The sequence below is a fragment of the Phyllobates terribilis genome, unplaced genomic scaffold (assembly GCF_046119375.1).
Source record: "Phyllobates terribilis strain yellow unplaced genomic scaffold, ASM4611937v1 Scaffold_3__8_contigs__length_932513732, whole genome shotgun sequence".
In the NCBI taxonomy this organism is placed as follows: Eukaryota; Metazoa; Chordata; class Amphibia; order Anura; family Dendrobatidae; genus Phyllobates; species Phyllobates terribilis.
In genome coordinates this window covers 69,877,673-69,898,432 of record NW_027362763.1, presented here as the reverse complement: position 1 = coordinate 69,898,432, position 20,760 = coordinate 69,877,673, and the positions used below count along the sequence as shown (strand labels likewise).

The following is a 20,760-nucleotide window of genomic DNA, read 5'->3' as shown; positions in this document are numbered from 1 at the left end:
CGACCGGCTCGAACACCGCCCAAAACAGCTCGAATTTGAGATTGGCGAACAGTTCGAGTAGAACAACGCTCATCTCTACTCAACACTACTCTCAACTCCCCTGATGGAGAAGCCAGGGCCCACTGGAGTAGTCTGGTTCTCTGGTGGGCTCGTCCAATGCTGCCCTAAAGCAAGCCAGGCTAAGAAAAGGCTGGGGGAACTTTCAAGGAGAAATAGGGGCGACTGGGGACCGTGTGTGGACACTCGGCTGCGGGGCGGCTGGGGACCGAGTATGGACACCCGGCCGCCCCCTGGCAGCTGGGGACCGAGCGTGGACACCCTGCCGCTGGGTGGCTGGGGACTGAGTATGGATACCTCACTGTCAAAGCAGCCATGAGGTAGTGGCCTGCTTCGGCCTCCTCCAAACTAAAAGGCCCCATTTCAAGTGCAAGCTATCAGTATGGTATTGCAGCCTGGGGGTGGGTGGGTGGCACGTTGCACATTTACGCTTGCATTCCAAGAAAACAAAGCAGATGGTAACTTCTATCATCATGATCATGCTCCTCACTTTGGCACTCTCAACTCCACTAATGGAGAAGCCAGGGCCCACCGGAGGAGTCTGGTTCTCTGTTTGGCTCGTCCAATGCTGCCCTAAAGCAGGCCAGGCTAAGAAAAGTGTGGGGGAAGTTTCAAGGAGAAACATGGGTGGCTGGGGACCGTTTATGGACACCCGGCCGCCCACAGGTGGCTGGGCCCCGTGTGTGGACACCCGGCAGCGGGGTGGCTGGGGACCGAGTATGGACACCCGACTGCCCCCTGGCGGTTGGGGACTGAGCGTGGACACCCGGCTGCCGGGCAGCTGGGGACTGAGTATGGATACCTCGCTGCCAAAGCAGCCATGAGGTAGTGGCTTGCTTCGGCCTCCTCCAAACTAAAAGGCCCCATTTCAAGTGCAAGCTAGCTGTATGGTATTGCAGCATGGGGGTGGGTGGGAGTCAGGTTGGAGACTTACGCTTGCATTCCATGAAAACAAAGCAGATGCTAACTTCTATCATCATCATCATGCTCCTCACCTTGGCACTCTCAACTCCCCTGATGGAGAAGCCAGCGCCCACCGGAGGAGTCTGGTTCTCTAGTGGGCTCATCCAATGCTGCCCTAAAGCAGGCCGGGCTAAGAAAAGTGTGGGAGAATTTTCAAGGAGAAACATGGGCGGCTGGGGACCGTTTATGGACACCTGGCCGCCTACAGGTGGCTGGGGACCGTGTGTGGACTCCCGGCCGCGGGACGGCTGGGGACCGAGTATGGACACCCGGCCGCCCCATGGCGGCTGCGGACCGAGCGTGGACACCCAGCCGCCAGGCGGCTGGGACTGAGTATGGATACCTAGCTGCTAAAGCAGCCATGAGGTAGTGGCCAGCCTCGTCCTCCTCCAAACTAAAAGGCCCCATTTCATTTGCAAGCTAGCAGTATGGTATTGAAGCCTGGGGGGTGGTTGGGTGGCAGGCTGCATACTTGCGCTTGCATTGCAAGGAATGGGGGAGGTACAATTGAACACAGTCCTGGGACAAGGACTTGCATGGGGATAGTTGCAAGTCTGCATCTTCTGATGCGGCAAGGAACACTTCTGATGGGCACACTTTTAGGCAGTGACCTGGGTGTCAGAGATGCTTCCAGGGGTCTTCCCCATGCTGTTCCCTTGTTTTTTCAGCACTGTATGCATGTGTCACACAGCACATGGCTAGATAAGGTTGTAAAATGTTAAAATTACATTTCCCGGTGAATGCATTTGTCACGGTTGAAAGCAATGCAAAAGTGCAAAAACGCATAAAAAATGCTACTTGTGAACACAGCCAAGGTGTGGAGGAGTTGTTTTGCTTTTGGTTATTTATTTTACCTTATACACAAGTCTTAACCCTGGAAAGGAAGTTCCTTAACGTATTTCACAGGAAAACCGTTTCAGTTTAGTTTTTGAATGTTTTTTTGTGAGCCCGTAAAAGTGGCTTAATACCTCTGACCACGTTGTTGACAGCAGTGACCTGGGGGTCAGAAATGCTTCATGGGGCGATCTCCAAGCTGTCCCCATGTCTTTTGAGCACTGTCACTATCGTTTTGGGCACTTTTTAGGCTTTCTACAGACTGCCGGGGGTGCAGCCGCAAAAATGCTCGGGTCTCCCGTAGACTAACATTGGGCTTGTTGCTCGGGTCAAGCACCCGAGTATCACGGTGAGCTCAGCCCGAGCTTCGAGCACCCGAGCATTTTAGTGCTCGCTCAACAATATAAATAAACCTTTGTAAATGCAAAGTACTAAACTGAGGCACGTCACCAGAGTAATAAGCAGAGCAAGATATCAGTTTATCTGTAAAAGCTAATCTGCTGCTTTAGATTCAGTTTTGGAGCTGAGACAGAGTTACTTATTAATTCTTTTTTTATTGAATTTTATATAATATACACACATAATACTGATAACAATGTAATATACAAAAATATAATATACAATTACAAATAATATTAAGCGCCAAGAATATTTCTTTTCATATAATGACAGTCTCTCCTCCAGAAACGGAGAGTTGGCAATGATTTTATATTGTGTTTCTCAAGTACATGGGTCCTTGTTTGACTGTCGTAAAGGAGACCCACTAGCAAACATGTATTAAAGGCATCTTAGGTCAAGGAGAATACAGTTATATGAAAAAGTTTGGGCACCCCTATTAATCTTAAGTTTAATGTTTTATAAAAATTGGTGTTTTTGCAACAGCTATTTCAGTTTGATATATGTAATAACTGTTGGACACAGTAATGTTTCTGCCTTGAAATGAGGTTTATTGTACTAACAGAAAATATGCAATCTGCATTCAAACAAAATTTGACAGGTGCATAAGTATGGGCACCCTTATCATTTTCTTGTTTTAAATACTCCTACCTACTTTTTGCTGACTTACTAAAGCACTTTTTTTGGTTTTGTAACCTCATTGAGCTTTGAACTTCATAGCCAGGTGTATGCAATCAGAAGAAAAGCTACTTAAAATGGCCACTTGCAAGTTGTTCTCCTGTTTGAATCTCCACTGAAGAGTGGCATCATGGGCTCCTCAAAACAACTGTCAACTGATCTGAAAACAAAGATTATTCAACATAGTTGTTCAGGGGAAGAATACAAAAAGCTGTCTCAGAGATTTAACCTGTCAGTTTCCACTGTGAGGAACATAGTAAGGAAATGGAAGAACACAGGGACAGTTCTTGTTAAGGCCAGAAGTGGCAGGCCAAGAAAAACATCAGAAAGGCAGAGAAGAAGAATGATGAGATCAGTCAAGGACAATCCTCCGACCACCTCCAGAGAGCTGCAGCATCAACTTGCTGCAGATGGTGTCACTGTGCATTGGTCAACTATACAACGCACTTTGCACAAGGAGAAGCTGTATGGGAGAGTGATGCAAAAGAAGCCGTTTCTGCAAGCACGCCACAAACAGAGTCGGCTGAGGTATGCAAAAGCACATTTGGAGAAGCCAATTTCTTTTTGGAAGAAGGTCCTGTGGACTGATGAAACCAAGATTGAGTTGTTTGGTCATACAAAAAGGCGTTATGCATGGTGGCAAAAAAACACAGCATTCCAAGAAAAACACTTGCTTTCCACAGTAAAATTTGGTGGAGGTTCCATCATGCTTTGGGGCTGTGTGGCCAATGCCGGCATCGGGAATCTTGTTAAAGTTAAGGGACGCATGGATTCTACTCAGTATCAGCAGATTCTTGACAATAATGTTCAAGAATCAGTGACAAAGTTGAAGTTATGCAGCGGATGGATCTGTCAGCAAGACAATGATCCAAAACACCGCTCCAAATCTACTCAGGCATTCATGCAGAGGAACAATTACAATGTTCTGGAATGGCCATCCCAGTCCCCAGACCTGAATATCATTGAACATCTGTGGGATCATTTGAAGAGGGCTGCCCATGCTCGGCGACCATCAAGCTTAACTGAACTGGAATTGTTTTGTAAAGAGGAATGGTCAAAAATACCTTCATCCAGGATCCAGGAAATCTTTAAAAGCTACAGGAAGCGACTAGAGGCTGTTATTTTTGCAAAAGGAGGATCTACTAAATATTAATGTCATTTTTCTGGTGAGGTGCCCATACTTATGCACCTGTCAAATTTTGTTTGAATGCAGATTGGACATTTTCTGTTAGTACAATAAACCTCATTTCATGGCAGAAACATTACTGTGTCTAACAGTTATTACATATATCAAACTGAAATAGCTGTTGCAAAAACACCAATTTTTATAAAACATTAAGCTTAAGATTAATAGGGGTGACCAAACTTTTTCATATAACTGTATGTGTTCAGCACTGATCAATGATGTTGAAGATGCTCACTCCCTACAAGCACAATGTTATTAGGCAGAAGGAACTGTAGGTGGTAATTAACCGTGATTAACTTGAGATTTTTGTGAAAAGTGTAAATTCATTGACGTCATTATGTTTAATCATAAGTAAGGATGACTAAACGAGGGGTAGAGGAGCAAGCACATAGATATGAAGGAGGAGTTGGACACAAGCAGCTAAATAAATGTGGCATCCTACCACAGCCCATGCAAGGAATGAAATTCCTAGATCATCGAAAATAACATTATCCCAGATCACCTTGGAACCCTAGGCCATTAGGAATATTGCCATTAACCCCTAGGCCACCAGAGACAACAAGGATAACAATGTAGTAACTACTTGGCCACACTAGATTTCCACGGATATAATCTTTCACGCATAGCCAGATAGCTATCCTAGAATATAATCCGCAATCCATCACCGATCTGCAGTATTTAGAGCTAATCTTGAAATCACCCCCAATTTACCCACTCAAACTTGCAGTGACTGATATGTGCTTTTGCCTAATTTAATTATTTTCCCTCAAAATTAAATTTATTCTGAAAGGTTAGGGACAAAATGCTCTCATTTTGGGGGCCTGGCATATCAAAGTGCAGCTACTCTCATGATAAATCTAAGAGCCAAAAGTAGTAAATGGTCATTGTGATGTGTAAACTCAATCTTAAAAATATACAATGGGCAACTACAAGGTAAACTGTTGTTTAATAATGAGGAATTGCACACATCTCATGTTCCTGAGGGTGTGAGGTGAAGCCAACAGCACCACTGAGATCCAGCTTTGCCCCGGGACGAGCCTTGAATGTGAAGTTCTGAAGCAACTTTGTAAAGAAGAGGAAGAGTTCCATTTTAGCCATGTTCTCTCCAGCACAACTTCTCTTACCTACAAATAAGGAGCAGACAGAAAACTCAAGATCATGGAGTCTTCTGTTGGCAGAAAGTCCCTGAGGTGGTTGAGTTAGCCACCATCTTTACCTTAGAGAATACTCACCAGCAGAAAATGGTATAAAAGCCTCATTTTTGACAAAATTTCCATCTGAGTCCAAAAAATGTTCAGGAAAAAAGTCGTCAGGTTTCTTAAAGTACTTTTCATCTCGTAGAACAGATGTTAGTGATGGTATTACGTGAGTTCCCTGTAAAAAATCATGAATTCATGAATGATTCTTCATGCAGAACTCCCAGCAATAATATCTTGTCCTCATAAGTGCACATTATTAGAACTCGAGTTGGAACTGTATTTAATACATTTGGTGGGCACCTAAGGAGGCTGGGGCCTTTCTCCTCAAGCAACCACTCATTTTTAATAAAAGTGAAGTTTTGTCATCTTTATGCATCCTCTTTGGCCCATACCATATATTTATTCAGGCAAGGGGTGCTAAACACTAATCTGAGCCGTTGTGTTAAAAAGGTATTGAAAAAAATCTTATCTTGCATCCAATGGATAGGGAATTACTGGCCAATTGCTGGGGCTATGACCACTGAGGCTCCTAGTTATCCTGTTATCGGGGCATTGGGACCATCTTGAATCGAGCGGGGGTGCGCATACTTGTCCTCCCATACAATAATTGTCTATAGTATTGAAGGAATTTGAAGGAGCAGATTACAGCCCTCTCAGTGATTGGACTGCCAATATGCAGCAAATTATTACTATGTAAGGCCCTTTAAAGGGTCAAACAGTGACTTAGAGGGAAGTCACCAATTGGTGGCATTAGAAGAAGGGTAGGGAATCTTCTTCTGCCAAGGGCCATTTGGATATTTAGACCATCAATCAGGGGACGTACAAATTGTGCTCTAACTCTGCCCACAAAGTACGTCCAAATGCTGACACTGGTGTCAGGACGTAATTTTTCATTGCACGCACCTCAATGCTCAGTAGTGAACACTGCGTGCACATGCTCATGGAGCAAGAACAAATTAAGGGGTCGGTGGCTATCAAAATACAGCTGCTGACCCAAGTACTGCGTTCCCCACGAATCTGCCCGGTGGCCGGAAAAAAAGTAATTAAGGGTTGTAAACAACCCGTGTGCCTGAGGATCCTCACCCCGCTTTAGAAGAACATGGAAAAAATTTATCCTGAGAGTATGGTTTTGCCTGCATTTGAAACCAATATTTACACCATAAAGATAACTTCTCATACCGGTTTTGTATCCCAAACTAATAGCATGTATATAAAGCTTTAATGCTGAAAAAATCCTTACCTTGCTTGTAGAATTCCATTTTGTTGTTTTATAGAAATCCATAGTTGAATTTGTATGCTAATGAGTTGGAAGTGCAGTGGGGTGAACACTGCACTTACAGCCCTCCTTCATCTCACCCTATTCCTTGCCTGGTGTTTGCCTCCTGTCTCTGACTGACAGTTCACTGAAACATGACTGACCTGTCAGTCAGAGACAGGAGGCATGCCGAGGGAAGGAAATAGGGAGAGAGGAAGGAGAGTTGAAAGTGCAGTGTTCACCCCACTGCACTTCCAGCTCATTAGCATGCAATTTCATCTATGGATATTTCTAAAACAGCAAAATGGAGTTTTATAAGCCAGGTAAGTATTTACTGATGACAGCTCCATATTTCATGACTAAACAACGACCTATTCAGGTATCTCTTAACACCTCAAGACACCATATAAACCATGGAAGAATAGAAAGCTTCATGAATCAAGACTAGAGATGAGTGGATCGTATGACGCTCAAATTTGTCAGGTTTGATGACTTTACTACCCCAAAAAAACAACTTGCTTAGAATTGCTTTGCCACAAATGGTTTTAATAATACGCCTCTAATTGCCTGAACAAAAAAAGTGCATAACACTACAAGTGTATTGAACCCGTTTTAAACTCTGTATTGAAAAAGACAACCTTTGTGTCTAAATGATCTCTGTCTATCTAAATAGGTATAAATTTATGGTAAGTGGTTGGGGTAGCTTTGGCAATTTGTCTTTTGAATGTAAAATATATAAAGCTTGACCATCTCTCAATGCAGAAAGTATACTTTCTGTGACACTCAAGCCTTGGATTCAGGATTTTGTTTCAGTAGCAAAAATTTCACTGAGGGGTTTAATGCTGCCCTCCTTGTTTGCAGTGTGTGAAAAATAAAATATTCTGTTATTAAGGTGCTGTTACTGCACCATATTTCAGTTCAATTAATTTACAGTCACACTGACAATACAGGTACAGCACTTCACTGGAATGAGCTGCGTGCTCTGACCTTCTTCTGCTACACAGTAAAAGCTTATAATGAAACTCCTTGTCTAGCCCCTATCTTATAAGTTTGCTGTGATAACCCCCATGATTGGCTGTGCTAGTCCATGTGATGTGATAATGGCAGTGCATCATGGCGAAGATGAATAAAGAGAAAATTTCAGCTCACCCCTGCTGCTTCGCCAGTGTTCAAGAGTTTTTCACTCGAAACGAGTATGGCAAAATATTTTAGACACACCACCCCATAGTATATGCTTTGTCATCGGAGATGTCCTTTTTTTGTCTTTTCTACAAGTTTTTAAAAGAATTTGCCAATAAAGATCATTGAATTTTAATGAATTGCCCGGTGTGTTGAGCTGGATCCATCTTCACTTCCTCATGGTGAAGCTGCAAGGCCGTGCATGACTTCATTCCCCCACTCTAAGTCTTTGACTGTGTTAAATAATGCTGAGAACTTTTTTTTTCTTTTGGCCAATCCTCACAAACTCAATTGCAAAGTTTTTGACTGTGGGTATCTGCAAATTTCAGGAAATTCTGCTAGAAGTCGATCCTCTGCAGATTTATCTGCTGAACTCTAATGAAGATGTTACTAGGAATATTCTTTTTTAATACTTACTTTTGGCAGGAAGAAACCCTTTAGTGTGACATCTTGAGTGGTCTGGTGTGGCACATTGGTTGGCACAAGATTTGCAAATCTCTGAATCTCATGGATAACAGCGTCTGTGTATGGCATTTGCTTGCGATGTATCATCTGAGGCTCGGCTGAACCAATTACTTTTTTTATTTCTTTTTGAACATTTTCTGTTATTAAACAAATAATTATCCTTAATATCTCCAATTCTTAACGATGACCATTTAACCTGTTTTAAAAAGCTCCAGATCCCCAGCTTTCCTTCATAAAATCATAAAGTTAAGTGACAAAATTCTGTGTGTTTGCAGTCACCATTAGGGGGAACCTAGTAGCCAGTTACATATGGATTGAGTTCTCAGGATGAATATAGTGGTTAATATACAGTATTTTAGTGATTAAACAGTAGCAATCGGAGCTAGCTTTAAACACTGCTGCCTTCTCAAAGGCTGTATATACATCGCTAAACAAGCGCTGAGTATATAAAAGTAGGAAACACTGATAATGCTTCTTCCTCCAGACTTAGCAGTCATGTAATTGCTGGGTGTTGGGAGGGAGCAGAAGCTGAATTACTCCTGTAACTTGGACTAATAGATCAGCCCTGGTTACAGAGGTAATCATGTTAAAAAAATATTTAAATGTTGAAATTCTCCCCAAATGTCTTTTATGATGTCATGTGGTGCATAATATGTAAAATAAATAAGTTAATAAAAAGGCAACAAAAATATTTAAAAAACAGCTGCCAATTCAAACAGCTGTTACCAGCCGTCGGCAAAAAAATATGTGAGATATATAAAAATAATTGTTATGAAAAGAGGAACGTATCTTAAAATATATTTAGAAGGTTATTTAAAAAGTAAATAAAACATGAAAAACAGGCACACATTTCCTTTACTTTCCCACCAATATCGCCCAATATCAGCAAAAAATTTAAATAAATCTGAAAATAACAGAAAAATTATCCGGCCTAAATAGCACAAAAATATAAGATGCAAAAATTATTTGAATATCAGAATAAGAAATATTTTTACAGTTCTTTAAACTACATGGATGAAAAAAACTAGAATGTGCCCGGTCAGGAATGGGGAGAAATTGTCTGGTCTTAAACTATTTGATAAAGTATGTGATATGAAAAAAACATTGCCAATTGTTTAAACCAATACATATAAAATAAAAACCTGATGTTAACGATAGGTCATTTTCTGATGACATTTTCCCTGGAGGAACTGTCCCCAGATTTCTGTTTTAGACTCTAGCTTTCTGTTCTTTCAGAAAATGTGCATGTACATTAGCAGACCCAGACCCTATGCATTGCATTGAAGCATCAAATGAGCCTATTTGTGAAGGGAGGAGGAGGAGGTGAGATGTGACATCAAATATTATGAATGGTGCATCCTGTGTTATCTACTGTATATAGAGGTGTTATCAGTCTTTGTACAGGAGGAAGAGGAGGTGAGCTATGACATCACCTATTGTGATTGGTGGATCCTGTGTTATCTAATGTATATAGATGTGTTATCAGTCATTGTACAGGAGGAGGAGGAGGTGAGCTGTGATATCACTTATTGTGATTGGTGGATCCTTTGTTATCTAATGTATATAGAGGTGTTATCATTCATTGTACAGGAGGAGGAGGTGAGCTATGAAATCACCTATTGTGAATGGTGAACCCTGTGTTAACTACTGTATATAGAGGTGTTATCAGTCATTGCACAGCAGGAGGAGGAGGTGAGCTGTGACATCATCTTTTGGTATTGTTGGATCTTTTATTATCAGCTGTATGTAGAGGTGTTATTAGTCATTGTAATCCTGTCTTTTGGTTATAAGAAGCCTGTTGAAAACTGTTCCTGAAATAACAAGTAGTTATAGTCTGAAAAGCCTCAGAGGCCAGTGTGAAAATTGTAAGATTACTAATTTTGTTTTTTAATAAAGTTCTTGATATGGAACAAAAATGCAAACAATTTTTTGTATATACACATAGCACTAGAACATGATTTAAACAATAGGCGATTTTCGAATAGCTTCCCTGTAAATGTGCTGTAGTACAGTTGGGGTCCAAACACAGAAACGCTCAGCTCTGGTTCCAGAAAAACTGACCACAACTGTGTATGGGCTCAACAGAAAGTCTATGAGTCAGAACACGGTTAAGTGCTTCTGCTTCCTGAGCTGAGCGATTCTGCATAGTCTCTCCATTGATCAGTGGGGTCTAGGCCTCAACCCTCAATGTACTACAACCAATTCATGCAGCTATATTATGTATTTTAAGCAAGTTCAAGAAACTATAAGCTTAGAGACACAACTGAATGTATATTTCTATTGTATTTTGAACAAACATTAGTCATATTTTCTTACTTTGGATTTCAGGATATTTCATCATTATTAGAATGCCCCATCTCAGGGTGGTAGAGGTCGTCTCCACTCCAGCAGCGAACAAGTCAACTACAAGCGATGTTAGATTTTCATCATGAAAATATAACTCTGGATTTGGTTTCTCCTGAAAAGCACAAAATGCAGAATTGATCTATTAGAGAACATGGTAGACAAATATGAGGAAAAACAAAACATGTATTGGATCAAAGTAAATTTCAATTTTTTATATTGTGTCATTTTGTAATCTAAATGTTTTTGCTAAATAATTTCTAATTATAACTTAATAGCACTTGGAGTTTTGTTTTGGCCATACAGAACTCCAAATCCCCTGTACAGATCTACTTATAAAGTTAAACCTACTCGCTCTTGGTGGCCACCACTAGAGGGAGCTTACTGTATACTGTGGCATTATTGAGATACAGGTACAATCAGTATGCAGTAAGCTCCCTCTAGTGGTGGCTTCAGTATGCCACCACTATTGTATCTTATCTTTTAAACATAATTTAATCAAAGGGAGTTCAGATGGATTTCTGTAATTCAATTACATAGTAGCTCGTTAACCAGACTCCAGCTCAAACTTCAATAATGCTCTCAGAAAAAAAATTGTTCTGCATTTAAAAGGATTAAGAGAAGAAGAAAAGTTGGTTTTGTAAAGAATGGAAATTAAAATCTATACAATCCAAATCAGAAGGATCTCACATCTATTTCAGACATGCACATAGGCATCCAAACTATGCTCTTCCTTAGATCTAAGCTGAGGGAATAATCTATTAGAGCAAGGATCTCAAACCCATGGTCTGATGACCTCATGAGGCCCCCGATGCTGTCAACTGTGGCCTACAGGGCACTGGAGCTCTCGGGACTGCAGAGTGCAGATCGTAGGAGAAGCACGTTGTGGTCCGTTAATGACATCACACCAGAGCACAATCTGTCAGAGCACAGAGTGTTGGAGGGGAGGTGTTTCTTTCCGACCCTGCTGGATTCCTGGTGGTAGATGAATATGGAGAGGAGGATTTTTTAACGCCTTTCAGCGGAAGGTGATTTCCGTAAACCGCCATCAATGTAGGACAAAATGATATCATCAGTGGATGACAGTTGTATATTGTAGCTAACTACCAAATGACCCAAGCTATAAAATGGTACCATAACTCAGGAGGGCTAGGCAATGATGAGGCTAAGAATAAAGAACATAATTGTGGTCTGGAGATCTTATCAATACAGTAACTGGATTCCCCTATCTCCAGCGGCCATTTCTTGAAGGAATCCAGTAAGGTTTGAAAGGGTACTTCAGATGGAATATCTTAGTGAACAATAGAGCTCTAGAGTTTTTTTGGAATTTCTGACGTCTCTTCTGCATCATATTCCTTCCAGTAAATCAAACAAGCAAAGTATTGTAGTGTGCATGTGCCAGCTTTACTTCTAAGTCATTGTCACTCTTTGGCCTTTCCCGGCACATGCGCACTACAGTACTCTGCTCTGCCCTCGGCAGGGCAAGGAGAAGTGCACCTAAGAAGGAAAGAAATTAGGAGACACTGTGTGGACAACGTAGGATGCATCATTGACATGAAACAGGGAAGAAGGACAGTGATTGTAGGAAGAGATGAGGTGCCAGATCAAGACCAGAGACGCCCATTGAACTGGACCATGGCGCCGTCTATGGGAATAATAAAAGCTCTTTTTTGTGCTATGTAGAGGGGATTGGGGACATATTTACATCATACTAAAATGCTGTAAAAGAGGCCTGAAAGGTGGTGGCCATATTTTATATTGGGAAAACCCGGTGACAGGTTCCTCTTAACTTGCACTTTTCAATCTTGGAATACTGCACCTGCACCAAACTGATGTAACATTGAGCTGATAGAATTTTTGATCTTTCAAGTAGATGAGAATATCAATAGGTTAAAAAAGGACATATTGATCGAAAATGTCATAGAAGATGTCATAGAAGATATTGTTCAGGTGACCCTATTCTCTAAAATATAGAGTGAAGTCCAAGGATCAGTCAATTAGGGTTTTTTTTAGAGTTTGAATAGACTTAACTGGATCCCCAGACGATGGTTTGGTTGACGCCGGGTAAGGATATTAGAGGACATATTTTTGCTTATCGAGATCTTTTCATGAACCAGAGGTGCACCCTGGGTTTAAGTCATCATCAGGAGATGTGGGAAGATCGTAACTAGACAACTTAATCTTGGCCAGATAAGCTAAGTTTCATAAACAGGAAGACAGGCAGGGGGTATTAACCCCCCATACATATTAGGCTAATGTTGGCTGAACCCACCAATATCGATACATTATTCTCATAGTCTAAAGTGAATAAGGGGACCCAGACTATTGATTGTAAGAGGGTTAAGGACCCTGCATGTCTGATTTCAGACAGTCGATCTTCTTGGTCTCCTAGTGATAAGCCACTGCTAGACATGTCTGGCAGCTGATCTCTCATAGAGATAACAGGAGCGCTCAGCTGCTTTAGCGTTCCTGAGTATGGGAGAAGCGGCAGAGATGGATGCCAGCAAAATGATCGGCCAAATCATCATTTGTTTGACAGTCATTTAATGTATGGCTTGCTTTAGACCAAGGAATGACCCAGAAGCATAGTCACAGTTAAAGGGGTGGTCTGAAAACTAAGACGTAATTTTCATTTTGCTCAGGAGGCTGTATATGTAACAAATGACAAACTCAGTTGTTATTACCCACCCGCACCCACTAGGATCCCACCCAGGCTACAATATAGTCTGTGCAGTGACAGGAAGTAGTGATGTCACCCTTCCCCTAGCTGCATAACCGTTGAAGCCTGTGATCAGCTGTTATTGGTGTTGCCTGGAAGTGCTCACTTGCCGAGCTACCTCATTTACTTATAGTGGCCGGGGCTTGGTACTTGGTATTCAAATCAATAGGAGTAGGATGTGTAGTACCACTACAAGTATACGGAGCAGCTTGGCAAGAGAGGACTTTCAGCCGGCGGTCGCCGCCGTTAACACCGATGACAGCTGATCGGTGAGGGTGCCGGGTGTCATACCCCAACTGATCAGACATTAATGATCTTTTCTAAGGATGGCTAATCAATGTAAAATTATGGTACAACCTCTTTAAGCTAAATTCACATGTCCATGAAAAATAGACAATGCTCGGATCACAATAAACAACTTGACAGTCAGAACTCCAGACCTGAACTAACTTTTCGATTGAAAGATGCGAGGCAGTTAGCTAAGGTCGGGAGTCTCACAATAGCTCAAAGCTTTGATTAAGGAATTTCATTGTGAAATGCATAAGAAGATACATATTTTTAAATGTTGTCTATGTCCATGATTTTTGAATAAAGAGCAAGAGTTCATTCTAGAGGACAGAGTGCCGACCTTTTACTTCAAATTCTATCCATGCTTCTCAGATGTTTGACTTACACCTTAAAAGCTTTGTCCAAACTAGTTTTATTTAATGATATCATGAAGATTGGGTTCCCACCGGCCCCAGCACTCTTACTCTGCCCTTTTGCCATGCGCCGCAACTATTAACCTGCTCCTTTCATCCCTTACAACCAGTATTATTAAACGTCTATTTTATTACTTTACCTCTTTCTGCTTGATCAGAAAAGAATCTATAAGATTACTCTGGTCATTGACATCCAGCTCCTTTCTTTGTTTTGTAAAGACCTCTTTAATAAATGAATGTAATTCTGCAATGTTTTTTTGGATACATTTATGGGTTCCAGGAATCCAGCGCATCAAGGATGGAAACGCGTTGTACAACTGTGGAGGGAAATACATTTGAATTCATTGCATCTAGGAGTATTTATGTGTGTAAAAGCTTAGCAGTAATTGTACATACATTGTACCATTACCACTGCCTTCCACTGCCAATTGATGATGCAAAACTAGAACTTTTTCCTTACTCAGAAGGATGAATGATTTTCTATTGCTTGTGTTTTGGGAGTTTGACAATACCTGTCTTGACCATAAGAGATTACTCAGCTGGACTTCAACTATAAGACCTCTCATTAGGTTACCAGGCAGACACTTGTGGCTGGATTCAGGTCTAATCTGATCATATTTTGGAAAAAGATTCTTTTGGTACCTAAATGAGTTACACCATACATTGACCAATTACGTTCAAACTGTTCCAATTTATCGAATCAAATTAAGGGCATAGTGCTGCACCCAGCAAATAGCATTGGCTCTACCTTGGTCAACACCTTCATGGGAACAATAGACTTACATCCTTACAAGAGGTTCTTAGTCTAGCAAACGTGACCTTTATCTTCAGTAGTTCAGTAGTCACAGTTCAATGCCACTATGAAGTTACCATCAAACACAGCCTCCCACCACCTATGCTTCAGGCATGGAATTTCATCACTTAGTGACTCTCTCCATGCCTCTGTGGGATCTCATGGCAGCTATGAAAATATCACAACTACCCTAGGCTGGAAGCGTGCAGCATGCATGTCATGACTTGTTCACTTGACTTCACTATGTGGAAACTTTGGGGCAATGAAGTTAGAGGATTAATTCCACGTTGATCTTGTCCCATTTTAAAGTGTTTATCTAGGATTAATATTATGTTTTTTGTTTTCCCTCACTGGCTTATCCATCATTTAAAAAAAAAATCTTTGGTCATCCACCTCCAGTCAAGCGCTGTCTCACAGCCCCTTCCCCCTGTCAGTATTGAATGGCTCCACAAGTCATGTCACGGCTACAGAGCATTTGACTGCTGCTACCAAGTTATGGGCTCAGTAGTGATGACAAGAAGGAGAAAGATCTATTCAATTCTTAAAAATGGGTGATGGTGTGATAGTCAAACAGCTCCTGATAGCAGCCTAATATTTGTTATCATACACCTCCCCACCCCCACTGACGATCTCTGCACCATGAACTACATTAGCAGCTTACCAAGGCCATGGGGCTACCAGCAATCCTGGCTATGTCCATTACTAAATTCAAAAGTCTGTGAAGTTTTGGATCATCATAGTCAAAGCGATGGCCAAATAATATAGATACAATGATATTACAGACAGCTGTGTTCAATATCATGGTGTTGTCAAAGGGATCGCCTAAAGGAACAGCAAAAAGAAAGTGAAGATAATGATTAGGAAGCTGAAGTTTGACATTATTGACCGGTATAAAGACAGAAAATAAAAATAGTTTTTTGACCGCAATAAGAAACTACAGAAAATATATTGTGGCAATAAATAAGAGTGTTTGCAGGGAACCTGTCACCTATCAAAACATCTGCAGGTAAAATTCATGTGTGGCAGTGTAAATGGAAGAGCAGCTACAAGGAGAAAATCCTGTATATTCTCTGCAGCCGCTTGCTTCTAGTTATCGGAGTAGTGATCGGGGATGGAACATTCACAACACAGTCAGCCAGCTGTTATCATCCCTCTACACCATGACTGGTAGTAATCTCTATAGCCTAAGACAGGCAGTCAGTCAAGATGCAGTGGAAGTTATAGTGTGCATATTGTGCAGTAAGCAGTGACTATTACCGCTTCCCAGACTGCCCCAATGACTTGAAGATATTGCCAGCAGGGAGGATATAAGTTTATTTTCTCCCTCTAGCTAAGCTTGTATAAAGCCAGCCCAACATGAGTTATACACTATTTACATACAGATTGCCCCTATGTCTGCAGGCAAACAGTGTTATTGTAGGAGACTGGTTCCCTTTAATAGTTATATTATATTTAAGTTCATAGAGGCAGTATCATGGTAAATAAAAGTTTGTACATAGGTGGCAGAATAATAGTAGTTATATTCTTGTACACAGGGGCAGTATTATAGTAGTTATTTTCTTGTACATAGAGGGCAGTATTATAGTAGTTATATTCTTGTACATAGGGGCAGTACTATAGTAGTTATATTCTTGTACATAGGAGCAGTATTATAGTAGTTATATTCTTGTACATAGGAGCAGTTTTATAGTAGTTATATTCTTGTTCATAGCAGCGGTAATATATTATTTATATTCTTGTACATAGGGGGCAAAATTATAGTAGTTATATTCTTGTACAAATGGGGCAGAATTATTGTAGTTATATTCTTGTACATAAGACCAGTGTTATGGTAGTTATAATCTTGTTCATATAGGGCAGTATTATAGTAGATATATTCTTGTACATAGTGGCAGTATTATAGTAGTTATATTCTTGTACATAGAGGGCAGTATTATAGTAGTTATATTCTTGTACATAGAGGGCAGTATTATAGTAGTTATATTCTTGTACATAGGGGGCAGTATTATAGTAGTTATATTCTTGTACATAGGGCCAGTTTTATAGTAGTTATATTCTTGTACATAGGGGCAGTATTATAGTAGTTATATTCCTGTACATAAGAGTAGTATTATAGTAGTTATATTATTGTACATAGGAGCAGTATTATAGTGGTTATATTCTTGTACATAGGAACAGTATTATAGTAGTTATATTCCTGTACATAGGAGCAGAATTATAGTAGTTATATTATTGTACTTATGAGCAGTATTATATTTGTTATATTCTTGTACATAGGGGGCAGTATTATAGTAGTGATACAATTGCAAATAGGAGCAGTATTATAGTAGTTATATTCTTGCACATAGGAGGCAGAGTTATAGTATTATATTCTTGTACATAGGAGCAGTATTATAGTAGTTATATTCTTATACATAGGAGCAGTATTATATTAGTTAAATTCTTGTACTTAGGGGTAGTATTATAGTAGTAATATTACTGTACATAGTAGCAGTATTATAGTAGTTATAATCTTGTACATAGGGGGCAGTGTTATAGTAGTTATATTCTTGAACAAAGGAGCAGTATTATAATAGTTATATTCTTAGACATAGGAGCAGTATTATAGTAGTTTTATTCTTTGATATAGGAGCAGTATTATAGCAATTATATTCCTGTACATAGGGGTTGTATTATAGTAGTTGTGTTCTTGTTCTTAGAGAACATTATTATAGTAGTTATATTCTTGTACATAGAAGCGTATTATAGTAGTTATATTCTTGTACATAGGGGTAGTGTTATAGTAGTTATATTCTTGTACATAGGAGCAGTATTATAGTAGTTATATTCCTGTACATAGGAGCAGTATTATAGTAGTTATATGATTGTAAATAGGAGCAGTATTATAGTAGTTATATTCTTGTACATAGGAGCAGCATTTTAGCAGTTAGATTCTTGTACATATAAGCAGTATTATATTTGTTATATTCTTGTACATGAGAGCAGTATTATAGCAGTTATATTCATTTACATAGGAGCAGTATTATAGTAGTTTTATTCTTGTACATAGGAGCAGTATTATAGTAGTTATATTCTTGTACATGAGAGCAGTATTATAGTAGTTATTTTCTTGTACATAGGAGCAGAATTATAGTAGTTATATTCTTGTACATATGAGCAGAATTATATTGTTTATATTCTTGCACATAGGAGCAGTATTATAGTAGATATATTCCTGTACATAGGAGCAGTATAATAGTAGTTATATTCTTGTACATAGGAGGCAGTGTTATAGCTTTTTATTCTTGTACATAGGAACAGCATTATAGTAGTTATATTCTTATACAGAGGAGCAGTATTATAGTAGTTATATTCTTGTACATAGGAGAAGTATTATAATAGTTATATTCTTAGACATAGGAGCAGTATTATAGTAGTTATATTCTTGGATATAGGAGCAGTATTATAGCAATTATATTCTTGTACATAGGGGTTGTATTATAGTAGTTGTGTTCTTGTACTTAGAGAACAGTATTATAGTAGTTATAATCTTGTACATAGGAACAGTATTATTGTAGTTACATTCTTGTACATAGAAGCGTATTATAGTAGTTATATTCTTGTACATAGGGGGTAGTGTTATAGTAGTTTTATTCTTGCATATATGAGCAGTATTATATTTGTTATATTATTGTACATAGGAGCAATATTATAGTAGTTATAATCCTGTACATAGGAGCAGTATTATAGTAGTTATATGATTGTAAATCGGAGCAGTATTATAATAGTTATATTCTTGTACATATGAGTAGTATTATATTTGTTATATTCTTGTACATAGGAGCAGTATTATAGTAGTTGTATTATTGTACATAGGAGCAGTATTATAGTAGTTATATTCTTGTACATAGGAGCTTTATTATAGAAGTTATATTCCTGTACATAGGAGCAGTATTATAGTAGTTAATATTATTGTACATAGGAACAGTTTTATAGTAGTTATATTCTTGTACAAAGGAGGCAGTGTTATAATGTTTTATTCTTGTACATAGGAGCTTTGTTATAGAAGTTATATTCCTGTACATAGGAGCAGTATTATAGTAGTTAATATTATTGTACATAGGAACAGTTTTATAGTATTTATATTCTTGTACATAGGAGCAGTTTTATAGTAGTTATATTCTTGTACATAGGGGTAGTATTATAGTAGTTATATTCCTGTACATAGGAGCAGTATTATAGGAGTTATATTATTGTACATAGGAGCAGTGTTAATGTAGTAATATTCTTGTACATATGAGCAGTATTATAAGAGTTGTATTCTTTTACATAGGAAAAGTATTACAGTAGTTATATTCTTGGATACAGGAGAAGAATTTTAGTAGTTATATTCTTGTACCTATGGGCAATATTATATTGTTTATATTCTTGTACATAGGAGCAGTATTATAGTAGTTATATTCATGTACATAGGAGCAGTATTATAGTAGTTATATTCTTGTACATAGGAGGCAGTGTTATAGTTTTTTATTCTTGTACATAGGAACAGCATTATAGTAGGTATATTCTTATACATAGGAGCAGTATTATAGTAGGTATATTCCTTTACATAGGAGTAGTATTATAATAGTTATATTCTTAGACATAGGAGCAGTATTATAGCAGTTATATTCCTGTACATAGTAGCAGTATTATAGTAGTTATATGATTGTAAATAGGAGCAGTATTATAATAGTTATATTCTTGTACATAGGAGCAGTATTATAGTTGTTATATTCTTGTACATAGGAGCAGAATTATAGCAGTTATATTCTTGTACATATGAGCAGTATTATATTTGTTATATTCTTGTACATACGAGCAGTATCATAGTAGTTATATTCTTGTACATAGGAGCTTTATTATAGTAGTTATATTACTGTACATAGGAGCAGTATTATATTAGTTAATATTATTGTACATAGGAGGAGGTGTTATAGTGTTTTATTCTTGTACATAGGAACAGCATTATAGTAGTTATATTCTTATACATAGAAGCAGTTTTATAGCAGTTATATTTTTGTACATAGGGGTAGTATTTTTAGCAGTTATATTCTTGTATATAAGAGCTTTATAATAGTAGTTATATTCCTGTACATAGGAGCAGTATTGTAGTAGTTATATTATTGCACATAGGAGCAGTATTATAGTAGTTATATTCTTGTACATAGGAGGCAGTATAATAGTAGTTATATTATTGTACATGGGGGGCAGTATTATAGTAGTTATATTCTTGTACATAGGGGGCAGTATTATAGTAGTTTATTCTTGTACATAGGAACAGAATTATAGTAGTTATATTCTTGTATATAGGGGTAGCATTATAGTAGTTATATTCCTTTACATAGGAGAAGTATTATAGTAGTTATATTATTGTACATAGGAGCAGTAATATAGTAGTTATATTCTTATACATAGGGGGCAGTGTTATAGTAGTAATTTTCTTGTACATAGGAGCAGTATTATAAGAGTTATATTCTTTTACATAGGAAAAGTATTACAGTAGTTATATTCTTGAATACAGGAGCAGTATTATAGTAGTTATATTCTTTTACATAGGGGTAGTATTATAGTTGTTGTATTCTTGTTCTTAGAGAACAGTATTATAGTAGTTATATACTTCTACATAGGAGCAGCATTATAGTAGTCATATTATTGTACATAGAAGTATTATCGTAGTTATATTCTTGTACATAGGAGCAGTATTTTATTTGTTATATTCTTGTACATAGGAGCATAATTATAGTAGTTATATTATTGTACATAGGAGCAGTATTATAGCAGTTATATTCTTGTACATATGGGGCAGTGATATAGTAGTTATATTCTTGTACATAGGAGCAGTATTATAGTAGTTATATTCTTGTACATAGGAGTTTTATTATAGTAGTTTTATTCCTGTACATAGGAGCAGTATTATAGTAGTTATATTCTTGTACATAGGAGTCAGTACAATAGTAGTTATATTCTTGCA

General features: G+C 38.6%; 1 pseudogene; it reads right to left on the bottom strand.

Moving 5' to 3' along the window:
- LOC141258835 (cytochrome P450 2K6-like) overlaps positions 1 to 20,760 on the bottom strand; it is a 158,154-nt pseudogene that overhangs the window by 124,275 nt on the left and 13,119 nt on the right.